The 11,277-nt window shown below is 41.4% G+C and overlaps 1 non-coding gene across 1 annotated transcript; it reads right to left on the minus strand.

Annotated features, from left to right (window-relative positions):
- Positions 1-1,689: 1,689 nt before the first annotated feature.
- On the minus strand, positions 1,690-1,848 carry LOC115872513. Its single transcript, XR_004047911.1, has one exon. It is a non-coding gene; the product is annotated as a U1 spliceosomal RNA (small nuclear RNA).
- Between the last annotated feature and the right edge of the window lie 9,429 nt (positions 1,849-11,277).

The following is an 11,277-nucleotide window of genomic DNA, read 5'->3' on the forward strand; positions in this document are numbered from 1 at the left end:
TGGGGTATAAGGCTATTGCATTGATATCATTTTCAATGTTTCCAATGACAGCCCTCTGGACACTGTCAGTATGGGAGTCTATGGAACATAGATCCACCTTGAGACAACGCCTGAGGTGTTTCCTACATAGTTTGATCTCCCATTCAATTGTGCTCTGTTGACTCTAAGTATGGGGATTGGTGCCAGTGGATCTCTTCCTGGATCAATTTTTCCAAGTGAAGATCCCTGCCCTGCAGATGAAAACCTGTCATGTCACTGCGAGGTGGGCATCAAGGTACTAAACATATGGTGATTCTGGATCCCTTTCCATTAGACATCCACCAAGCTGGCGGCTCCCCCCAAGGGCTAATGACTGCCACGTCCTTAGGCCCTAGTAAGCCACTCTCTGCTCCCTTTGCCATCCAAGTACCCCAGTCCTCAGTCCAAGGGTGCAGGCAACTTTGAGGCAGGCTCAGTTCACAAGTCCTTCTGGTGTAGCCGCTGGGTTATGCCATGCAGCCTGCAAAGTCAGCTTCCACAATCAGCATGGTGCTTAGTCTGTGGCATAGTTCACTGAAGATTGGGTAGAAATGTATTGGTAGTGTCTACCCAGGAACATAAAATCTCCCATTGTCTCCCCAGGGTCCCTACAATCAAGGTATAATATCCCGTCCTGATGTGAGGTTCCTTCTCTCCAACCACACACCATGCTCACCCACAGAACTATCAGGGTCTCTTTCAAAATGTAGATGGTACCCTCCCTGGTCTTAGCTTGATTTTCCAGCAATGTCCGTGGTGGTGGTGGTGGTGGATTGATTTGCCCCAGCCTTTTCTTGATGCTGTATAGCCTCAAGTGGATGCTCACCCATTTCTCTTCTCTTGAAGGAGTGACGCCAGGCAATGTGAGGTGTCCTTGTTGAAGTTGCCTCTTGTGAAGTGCACAAAAGAGAGGTGATGTATGGTTCATGGCTGGTAGATAGCCTTCTCAACTTTTGTTCAGGAATTGGTGCCTACGATTTGTTTAATTGGTGTTTCTGCTTTTAGCAGTGGGCTCATACAGTACTTGCCCTTTTGTGATTGACTAACTTCACTCACATAATGGTTTCCAGGTCCTTCCATGTCATGCGGTGTTTCATGCTTTCATCGCTGATTTTTAGGGATGTATAAAAAAATTCCATTGTGCGTGTGTTCTATCATTTCTTTATCCATTCTTCCACTGCTGGGCATTTGGGCTGCTTCCAGTTTCTTGCTATTGTGCACTGTGCTGCCATGAACATGGGAGAGCATACCTCCACTCGTGTCGTGTCTCATTTCTTTAGAGCATATGCCTAATAGGGGTATTGCTGGATCATATGGGATTTCAATTCCCAGTTGCTTTAAGTATCACTATATAGTTTTCCACAGTGGCTGTACTTATTAACAAGTCCAACAGTCTATCTGAGTTCCAATCTCCATATCCTTTCCAGCATTTGTTAATTTCTGGGTTTTCCTTCTTGAGGGGGGTGACTAGCATTGTAGGTGCAAAGTGGTATCTCATTGTGGTTTTAATTTGCATTAAATCCCTGGTGGCTAGTGATTGTGAGCATTTTTTTAAATGTGTTTGTTAGCTATTTGTACTTCCTTCTTGGTGAGCTGTCTGTTCATATCTTTTTTCTGATTTCTTAATTGGGTCTCTCGTTATTTTCTTTCTTTTTCTTTTTTTCTTTTACAGGGGAGAGTGTGAACGCAGTCTCCCACTACCACAAATTATGCAGTTGGGTTTCCCACATTTGGGGAAATCGCAGGGGTCAGCACATCCGGAGTGCAATGGATCAGCCTCGCCCTGGGACCACCTTTGTGATCATGGTATCTCCCCTGCCAGGTAAGTATTCTTGTTATTTTCTTACTGTAAATAAGAAATACAACTTTCTGTTGTAAAGTTCTGTATATTTTGGTAATTAGCCCTTTGTTTGATGTGTCGTTGGTGAAACACAATTTCCCCATTCCGTGGGCTCTTGTTTCACTCTCCGATGAAGTCTTCTGTTGCAATTTCAGCATGTCCCAATCATTGATCTTGTCTTCCCCTGTGTGTTCTTCCTCCATCATACTTGGTAGTCTATGCAATAGGGCCCTTACATTTACTGCATCCTTCTCATTGATGATCCCGAGAGCTTTGGGGTTTACATTGAGATATTTAATCCATCTTGAGTTCATGTTGTACAGGGAACAGGCATGGGTCTTGTTTCATTCTTCTGCCTATGGAAATCCAGTTTGTCCAGCACCATGTGTTGAAGAAGCTATGCTCTCCCATTGAATATTCTTGGTCCTTTGTCAAAGATTAGGTGCCTATGGGCTGATGCATTTATGTCTGGGTTTTCTGCTCTGGTCCATTAGTACTCTTTTTATGTAACTCCCACGCTCACAATCTCTGAGGCACCAAAGTGATTCCTACCCTCACCAACCCCCAGCATCCTCCTCCTTCCTTCAAACAAAGACGGTGTGAAGTGGCATTGGGGCTGGGGGCTCACAGGGGCAGGAATGGATGCAGACAGGAGGTGTCAGTTCCTCCAGGAACAAGGCTGTCTGTCTGGGCACTTGTGTGGAGGACCTCAATTCTGTAGAACTATTTAGCAACCACCACACCCAGTTCCTGTGCCTGTGAGAATGGATCAAAGTGAGAGACAGGCTCTGCGCAGTTTAGAAAAACACTGAGGTTAGTTGATTGTCATTTTCCTTTGGTGCCTGAGGCCAGAGGTATTGATCAGGAAACAAGTGAAACTAGGGAAGGAGGCATGCTTGCTGCGAGTCTGTGTGTTGTGCAACTGTAAATGCTTGGCATTGACCTCCTAAGAGGAAGTCCGTGACTGAGAAGGCACGGGGCATGTGCTGGGCGGGTCTCCCAACTAGAGACTGACCCTCTGCTCTGCCTGGGCGAAGGTAGAGTTGTTTTCAAACTGAGAATATTGGGAAAACTCTGCTTCCTTTGCACGAAGGGACTGGCTTTGCCCACCAGTGTCCCCCTCTTCCCTCTCCTAGAATGGACAGTCATTACGTTGGCCACCTGAGAGTCCGCTGTATCGACCCTTTGCCACTGACTTGCAGAAGGCTTGGAAAAGGTAGACAGAGAAAGGCTTGCGTAAGGCCTCCTTTGAAGCGGGGTTAAGGAGAAAGGGGGCTTTGGATTTTCCATCATTGAAATACCCTTGGCCCGGCTTCTAAGCAGAATAACTACTAGAGCCTTTATAGACGAGGATCTGGGAGGTGTTTTTATGAAGCAGGAAAGCACTTTACACCACATTTGCTCACCATAAGAACCAGATCAAGTTTATATCAAAATGCATATGACACTAAGTCCCTACTTAGAGTAACCAGAAATCGAACCTGCGCCTGTGTTGTAGACCCTGCCTCCTGCTGGGCACTGCTGCCTTGCATCCTCATGTGGTTGTCCCATACTGACCAGAATATTCTGGAATAGCCCCTGACTTTAGTATACCTTTGACCATATATTTGTATGATATGGAGAACAGTGATCCAGATGTTTCCTCGTTTATATTCCTAATTTAGACCAGGCGCTCCAGACCTGGGACACAGTCTTCCTAGGGGCTCCTTGCAGTGGTTTCTCTCTCTAGAGCTCTTCAGAAGAAGATGCTTGAGTTCTTAAGCCCTAATGGAAGCTGACTGTATTGTCCCATTTCCCAGTGTTGCCTCTACTCCCAAGCACCTGCCTCTCAGTTCTTCCTTTTGGGGTTCCACTTCACGGTCCTCACTAGGCAAAGAGTTTGCTAGCCTTCTAACTGACTCGGGTACCAGCCTGCCTTTCAGCTCACACCTGGGGGAACTCTAGCAAGAGGCAGGCCTGATGAGCTCAGAGTGGAGAAAACTATTTCTCTGTTCTTTGCTCTGCCTCCCCCCCCCCCCACTATTGTTCAGATGAGAAGGCACAACGGCCCTGGCTTGAAGGCAGAAATCAAAGTAAACAAAAGCAACGTTCTATTACAAAGCCATTTTGAAAGGTGGAAAAATACCAGAGGAGTCTGAAGGCAAGCTCCACCCTTCTTGCCTTCTCGCACAAAGGGAGAATGGGAAATAATGTAGGAGGGCAGGGCTGATTTTGAAGAGAGCTGTGGGAAGCTGGAGTGATGGCCTGGTGCTCTGTCCTCTGTGCTCAGCATCATGCTGAAAGCAGGGACCCCAGACAGGTGCAACACCTGCGTGGTGGGTCACTATTTGGATTTTATTTATTTTAATATTTTAATTTTCTGAAAGCTTAAAAAATATCCTTTGTGGATTTCTACTTTATTTAACAGAGAATGAGGGGGGAGAGAGAAATTTCTGTAAAATAATAGAGCTAGCTCTTAAAAAAAGCCCAACTCACTGCTATGGAGAGATAGTTAGTTACCCATAACTGATCCTTCGGATTTTGTAACTTTATCTATTGATGGCTTCACATAGAAGGGAGATTTTTGAGAGAGGATAGATATTGAGTCTGAAACGATGACAGATTTGACCTGGTACCTACCAGCATGCTAAGAAATAGTGTGCAAGTTCAGAGAGAGATAAAAAGTAGACTGACAGACACACATCAGTTAAGCTATCAGTTCTTTAGAATTCAGAACACACGCGCGCATGCACACACACACACACAGACACACACACGAGAGTTCTGAATCAAGGAACAAGACTCTTGGCGCACTGCACTTGGTTCATCAAGCTGAAGTTCTCATGGTGTGATCCAGCGGAGGCCAGAGGGGACGTGTGTGTGGGTGAGTGTCCCAGGGGAGGAGTCCTGACAGTATGAGACTCTGAGTTTATCTGAGTTCCTGCCACGTCTGCAGCTCCTCTTTGTCCAGGACAGATGGAGGCACAGCACAGAGACGCAAGGCACACCCCCGCACACCCACACACACATTGAAGAGTGATTGCTTGTGAGAATGAGACAGGAGAGAGAGAGAGAGAGAGAGAGAGAGAGAGAGAGAGAGGTCTAGAATATGAAAACAACAACAACAACAACCTCCCTGCGAGTGCAGGGAACTCTCTCTAAGTTTACAACCCTTGGAATGTAGACAAACATTTTCAGGAGTGCTATCGCTACCTCTGTGCAGAGGTCTTTAACTTGGAAGGGTTGTTAACCATCAATCATCCGTTAATGGAGGTTGCCAGGGATTTTGCTCTGGCACAGCTCTGACCACACAAAACTCGTGGAGTATTTTCTCTCAACAGGAAGTGGGACATTTTTTTCCAGAGTCAGATCCAGCTTGGATGAAAGCTCAGGGTTAAGAATAGGAGGGAAGAAGTTGACCTGGATGGGGAATAAGTGGAGATCACAATTTGATGTTCTGGAGGGGGCTAAAGGGCACAGCTTTGATATCAAAAGAATGGAGTTTGTAATTTTTATTTTTGTGATGGAGGGGAATAAATGATGCATTCAAATGATTACAATAAAACATGCTGAGTTTCCAAACAGATGTGTGCGACCTATGAGGTGCAATATATATTCTAAGTACAGTATATAGTCTATTTGATTAGTCAGATTTAAGCATCCTCCCCAATTCAGCAATTGCACATGCTCTCAGGAGCTCACATGGAGGGGTACCATATAATCGGGGAACAAGAGCATGGACTAAGCTCACAGCTCACCGGTTTCTCACATAACACTCACTGAGTGTTATGGACATGATAAGAATTATATTATAAGTGCATCACAATTATTCATTAAATGTCATTCTCTTAACGGTCTTTTTAGGTAAATATGACGCTTATTTGGTTTTTACAGATTAGGAAATTGAAGTGCAGGAAAGTTCAGCAGCCTGACAGAGATAGGACAGGACAGTAAGAGGCAGAGGGGGGACTTCAACCAGGTGACCCGAGTCCCTCCGTGTAACTATCACCTCCTTTCCACACTCTCGTGCAGCTAAGCCCTTTCCTTTACTCTGTTCAGCCACTAACGGAGTTTTTTGGAGGTAGGTTGGAGAAGTGTTTATGATCATAGACAAAACATCTTTTTATTTGTATGAAATTCTATATGTTTTCCCCAAAACTCCATTCAACAATCTTGATCCTTAGCTGGGAACTGTCCATCTTAGTTATTGTACCCCTGTTTTTGAGTGTAAAACTCTAACTTCCTTTCTGTGCTTTATTAAGCAATGCTTCAGCAAAGACCCCCCGAAGACCAGAGAGAAGGGAGATGCAGACCCAAGGAGTCCAGCCTGGAGCTTTGTGCTTGCAGTTCCTCTGCCAGGCATTACAACACAACACAGCCTTTAAAAGATGCCTGGCACTGCCTACAGGCCCTGTGAACAACCAGGAACCCGTGTCACCCAAAGAAGCATATAAAAGTATACCTTCAACTTTAGAAGTTTCTTCTTCAGCCTTCTATAGAAAGAGTTTGGGGTTGTTCATTTTACTCTTCTGAACCCTAAGAATATTAAGTAGAAGAAGTAAATATGATTTGTAAAGAAAGCTTATTTATTTAAGTTGGGCTAAATTATCTCCATTAAACTTAATTGTCATAATTATTGCTCCCTGTTATAATTGTTGTTCCTGTTGTCTTGATAAGAATCACCAAAGGCACTGTGAGCTTTGTGTGACTGTGTACACGGTGTTGAATTCTATTGATGTTTCACATTTTCTACTTCCTACTCCAAAGGGACTTCATTCAGAGTCCCTTAGAGGAGACCCTGCCCAGTCTCCAGACCTGTAAGCACAGGATAAAGAGATGTGACAGTGCCAGCCTTGATGGCATGAGAAAGCTAACCATATAGAAATAGTAAGTTATGCAAAATGCACAAATATTCAATGAAAAGCTTTCCAATCTACTACAAGGAGTAATAATCAGACTTGCTATTGTATGTTATGTGCTTTACATATTATCTCATGTAATCTTTTCAACACCCTATAAATTGGGAAATTATTATTTTCATAGTTTTGAAGATGAGGAAACTGAGGTATAAGGCCCAGTGTTACAGAGTTAGGAAGTAGCAGTGCTAGGATATAAACATCGGTATATTTCTAGACCAAAGATTAACTGTGAATCTATCCACAATAGTAATTGTGGTGCCAGACTTCAGGTTTTTATTTGAGATATAACAGACAGAAGAGACAATGATTCATCTCAGATGCCACTACAAATGATCTCCCACGTGATTTCTGATATTTTCCCAAGTGGGGCTCTTTCTTTTTTGAAATGATCATTGTTTTAGATAGTGTTTTTCCTATATATAAATTTTTTTCTATAATGATTATCTTATTTTGTTACTTTTTTGCATGTTGAATTTCCTTTACTAGAAACAAGGATTCTTTTAATTTATGCTCTTGCTTTTTAAAGATATTTTCTAAAAATTTATTATACAAAATGTAGGGCATACAACCTTTAAAAACATTAGCATTCTCCAGTTCAATTTCATCAAACAAACTCTTCTAAAGTTCTTGTTGAAATGCCTGTAAGTGCTAAGATCTAGATATAATGACTTTGAGCTATTTTTCCAATTACTTCATTGCCATTTTACACATTCTGGATCCCTGTAGAACGGCATCTAGGAAAAAGTGAGTTCTGATGTAATGAAAGTGTCAGGTGGTCTAGGTCTTGTGAGATACCTGCAGGATCAGGTCCCCCATTGGGGCCCCTGGGCAGAATGCAGGTAACACCCCCACTCCCCTGCCCTCATCAAAACCCCCTGCCATCGAGTTTGTTCTGACTCACAGTGACCCTATAAAGGGTTTCTCAGGCTGTAAATATTTAAAGGAAGAGAGCCTCATATCCCCCCTCTCCTCCAAGAACAGCTAGTGGTTTTAAACAGACAATTTTGAACAAAGGTAGCAGTCTAATGCTTACCAGGAACCTAGTATTGATATACAAAAAGATGTATTTGATCATATCCCAAAGGATAGTCACTATCTTTTCCATTTAAAATGCATCCCATTTTTCTTGGCATATAGTTCACATATCATACAATTCAATAGTTTAATCAGATTTAAAAGAATTGTGCAGTCATCACTACAATCAATTTTATTACATTTTCTTCTTTCTTGTAGTTATTGTTCTTAGGACCCCATTTCCCCCAACCTCCTTTGTCATGTCCCTCGACAACTATTAATCCCATTATTGTCTCTATAAATTTACCTACCTTGCATTTCATATACAGAGAAATATACAAAATCAATAAACAAACAAACAAAACCCAACAACAATATAGACAAAATTAAACAGAAGTGCCTCAAAAGAAAAAAAGCAGAAAATATTAAAAACTGGAACAAATTTAAAATGAATCCAAAGGGAGATAAAATGAGACGGTGTTACATTTTAACTTAACTGCATCTGCCATCATCCACTGCACACTGCTCGCTGTCGGATAGCAGGCGATTCACATCCCTCGACCATGGTCAGGGGGGGTCACCAGAACTTTAATCCACGTGCGGACCCTGAAAATGGATTTTGGGCTTCCGCTATCATCCACTGCTTTCTGTAAACTGAGTGTTCGAAATTTAAGCTCTGATGCCATTTTCTCCTCTGGATTTGAATTTTATTATTTATAATCCTTCAATCACACAATCTGGTGTGCTTCTTCTGTGGGAACTTAATTGATGCCTCACTTAGATGGCTGCTTGTTTGAAGGTAAACCTTTTAGACCTCAGATACTACTCTTTCTGACAGCCAGTACCATCTGATTTCTTGCCCAAACTGTGCTGTAGCACCATATCTTCAGTGATCTCTCCATCTCGCCATCTCTTACATTTCTTATTTCATTGATTTGCACACAACCTCCTCTGTTGCCTATATTGGACAATCGGAAGTCAACATGACTCTTCCCTCTGCCGTTGATCAGATTCTATTTATTTGTTTAATATACACATCTCAGTCACACCATATCATTTTTCTTCCCACACTTTCTGCTTTCTCCATATAGTTAGAATCACTTACCGTACAATAAAATTGTTTTGGTCACTCTTTGTGTAGAATTTTTTTTTTCACACTACGACTGCCTGAGAGATGGAATCTAATTCCTTAGAATGGTGTGGAAGAATGGCTCCATAATCTGGTATTACCATGTAATCTTTTTCTTTTCTTATTTTCTTCTTCCTGCATCCTGTGCTCTAACTATGGTCAACAATGAGAATATTCTCCTCAAAGTAAAGTCTACCTTAATGACATAGATGGAGCAAAGCATTATAGAACTTCCTTTGCCAATGGAGCATGACTAAAACTGTGAAGAAACATTGGCAAACCTCCATTAATAACGGAAATGTGGAGTGCATGAAGTGTGAATCTAGGAACATTGGAATTCATAAAAAATGAAATAGAGTACACATGCCAGGTATTAGTGAGCAGACATAAACTTTGAATTTGGTAATTATATGGCCTATTATGCTGGAAATGACAAATTCAAGAGGAATATAGTCTCATTTGTTATCATAAAGAATGTTTCAAGCTCTATCTTGAAGAAAACTGCTGTCTGGAATATGATAATATTTGTACTCCTTTAAGGAACACGTGGCAATGCAACTATTATTAAAATTAGCACACTATAGCCAATGATGAAGATATTTAACAATTCTATCAACTTCTTCAGCCTGAAATTAATTCAATATGTAATCAAGATACACTGATAATTATTGGCAATTGGAATAGAAAGTTGGAAAATAAGAAGAGTGGTTGGAAAAGAAAATCTTGGTGATAGAAACAAAGCTGGAGATCACATGATAGGATTTTGTAAGGAAAAAAAAGATTTAATTGCAAATATATTTTTCAACAAAATAAATAGTGACTATACGTGTCACCTCTCCAGGTGGAATACAAAATAATCAAATTAACTACATATGTGGGAAGAGATGATTTAGAAGCTCAATATCATCAGCCAAAACAAAGCCAAAGGCCAAATGTGGAACAGACTATCAATTGCTCAGATACAAGCTTAGACTGAAGCTGCTTAAATTAAAACAAGTATTTAAGAGCCAAAGCAGAACCTTGAGTAAATCACATGTGAATTTAGAAATTCTTTTAAGAATAGATTTGATGTATATGATCAATCATTGATAATAAATAATAAGGAAAGAAGTCCCAGTTGCCCTGACAGGACTAGCTAAAAACAAGGTTCCAGTAATTGAAAGAAGAGTAATTGAAATGATTAAAAAAAAACTGATTCAGAATAGGGAGCACTCACTTGTCTATGCCTAGAAATTTGGAAGACAGCTTCTTGCCATCTGGCTGGAAGTAATTCTTATTTGTGCTCATTCTAAAGAAAGGTGACCCAACAGGATGAGGAAGTTATTGAATAATAACAGTCAAGTCCCATGAAAGTAAATGTTTGCAGAAATAATTAAAAAGGGATTGCAGAAATAATTGACAGGGAGCACCCAGAAATCCAAGCTGGATTTAGATGAGGACACAGAATGAGGTGTATCATTGGTGACAGTAGATGGCTGTTGGCAGAAAGCAGAGACAACTGGAAATAGGTTCACTTGTGTTTTACTGAGTATGGTAAGGCATTGGATTGTGTGGATCATACAAACTATAACATTGGAAAGAATGAGAAATTGAGGACACTTAATTTTGCTCACTAGGAATCTGTATGTAGATCAAGAGGATGCTACAATGTTTAATAGCAGGGTGGTATGCATTTGGGTTTGACCCTTTCTTCATCTTTATTTAGTCTTTACACTGAGAAAATTATCCCATAAGCTGGACTTTGTGAAGAGGAATGCAGCATGGAGATCAGAGGAGACTCATTCACAACCTGGACAAACACTTGTTTGATGAGAGCCAGGAGGTCTTGAGGCACTTGCTGACGAAGATCAAATATTGCAGTCTTCGGTATAGATTATAGTCAGTGCAAAACAAACAAATAAATATCCTCACAACTTGACCAATAGGCAATGAAGACAAGATAGAAGTTGTCAGGGATTACATTTCCCTTGGGTCCACAATTAATACACAGGGACACTCACTCAAACTCCCTGCCCTCAAGTTGACCCTGACTTCAATGATGTATTGAACATTCTGCTGCAAAGGACCTCTTATTGTATTACAGAGCAAAGACTTCCCTTTGCGGAAGAAGGTGTGCCTGACCCAAGTCATGGTATTTTCAATCACCTCAGATTCATCTGTCAGCTGAACACTGAATCAGGAGGGCTGTAGAAGAGCTGATGCATTTACATTACGGTGTTGACAAACAATATGGAAAGTAGCATGCACTGCCCGAAGAAGAAACAAATCTGCCTTGGAGAAAATACAGCCAGAATGCTGTTAGCAATAAGGATTGAGAGATTTCAGCTCCAGCACATTGAACATGTTATTAGGAGGGACTGTCACTTTGTCGGACTGTG

The sequence above is a fragment of the Echinops telfairi genome, unplaced genomic scaffold (genome assembly GCF_000313985.2).
Source record: "Echinops telfairi isolate 266 unplaced genomic scaffold, ASM31398v2 ScPeMD7_7424;HRSCAF=8462, whole genome shotgun sequence".
NCBI lineage: Eukaryota > Metazoa > Chordata > Mammalia > Afrosoricida > Tenrecidae > Echinops > Echinops telfairi.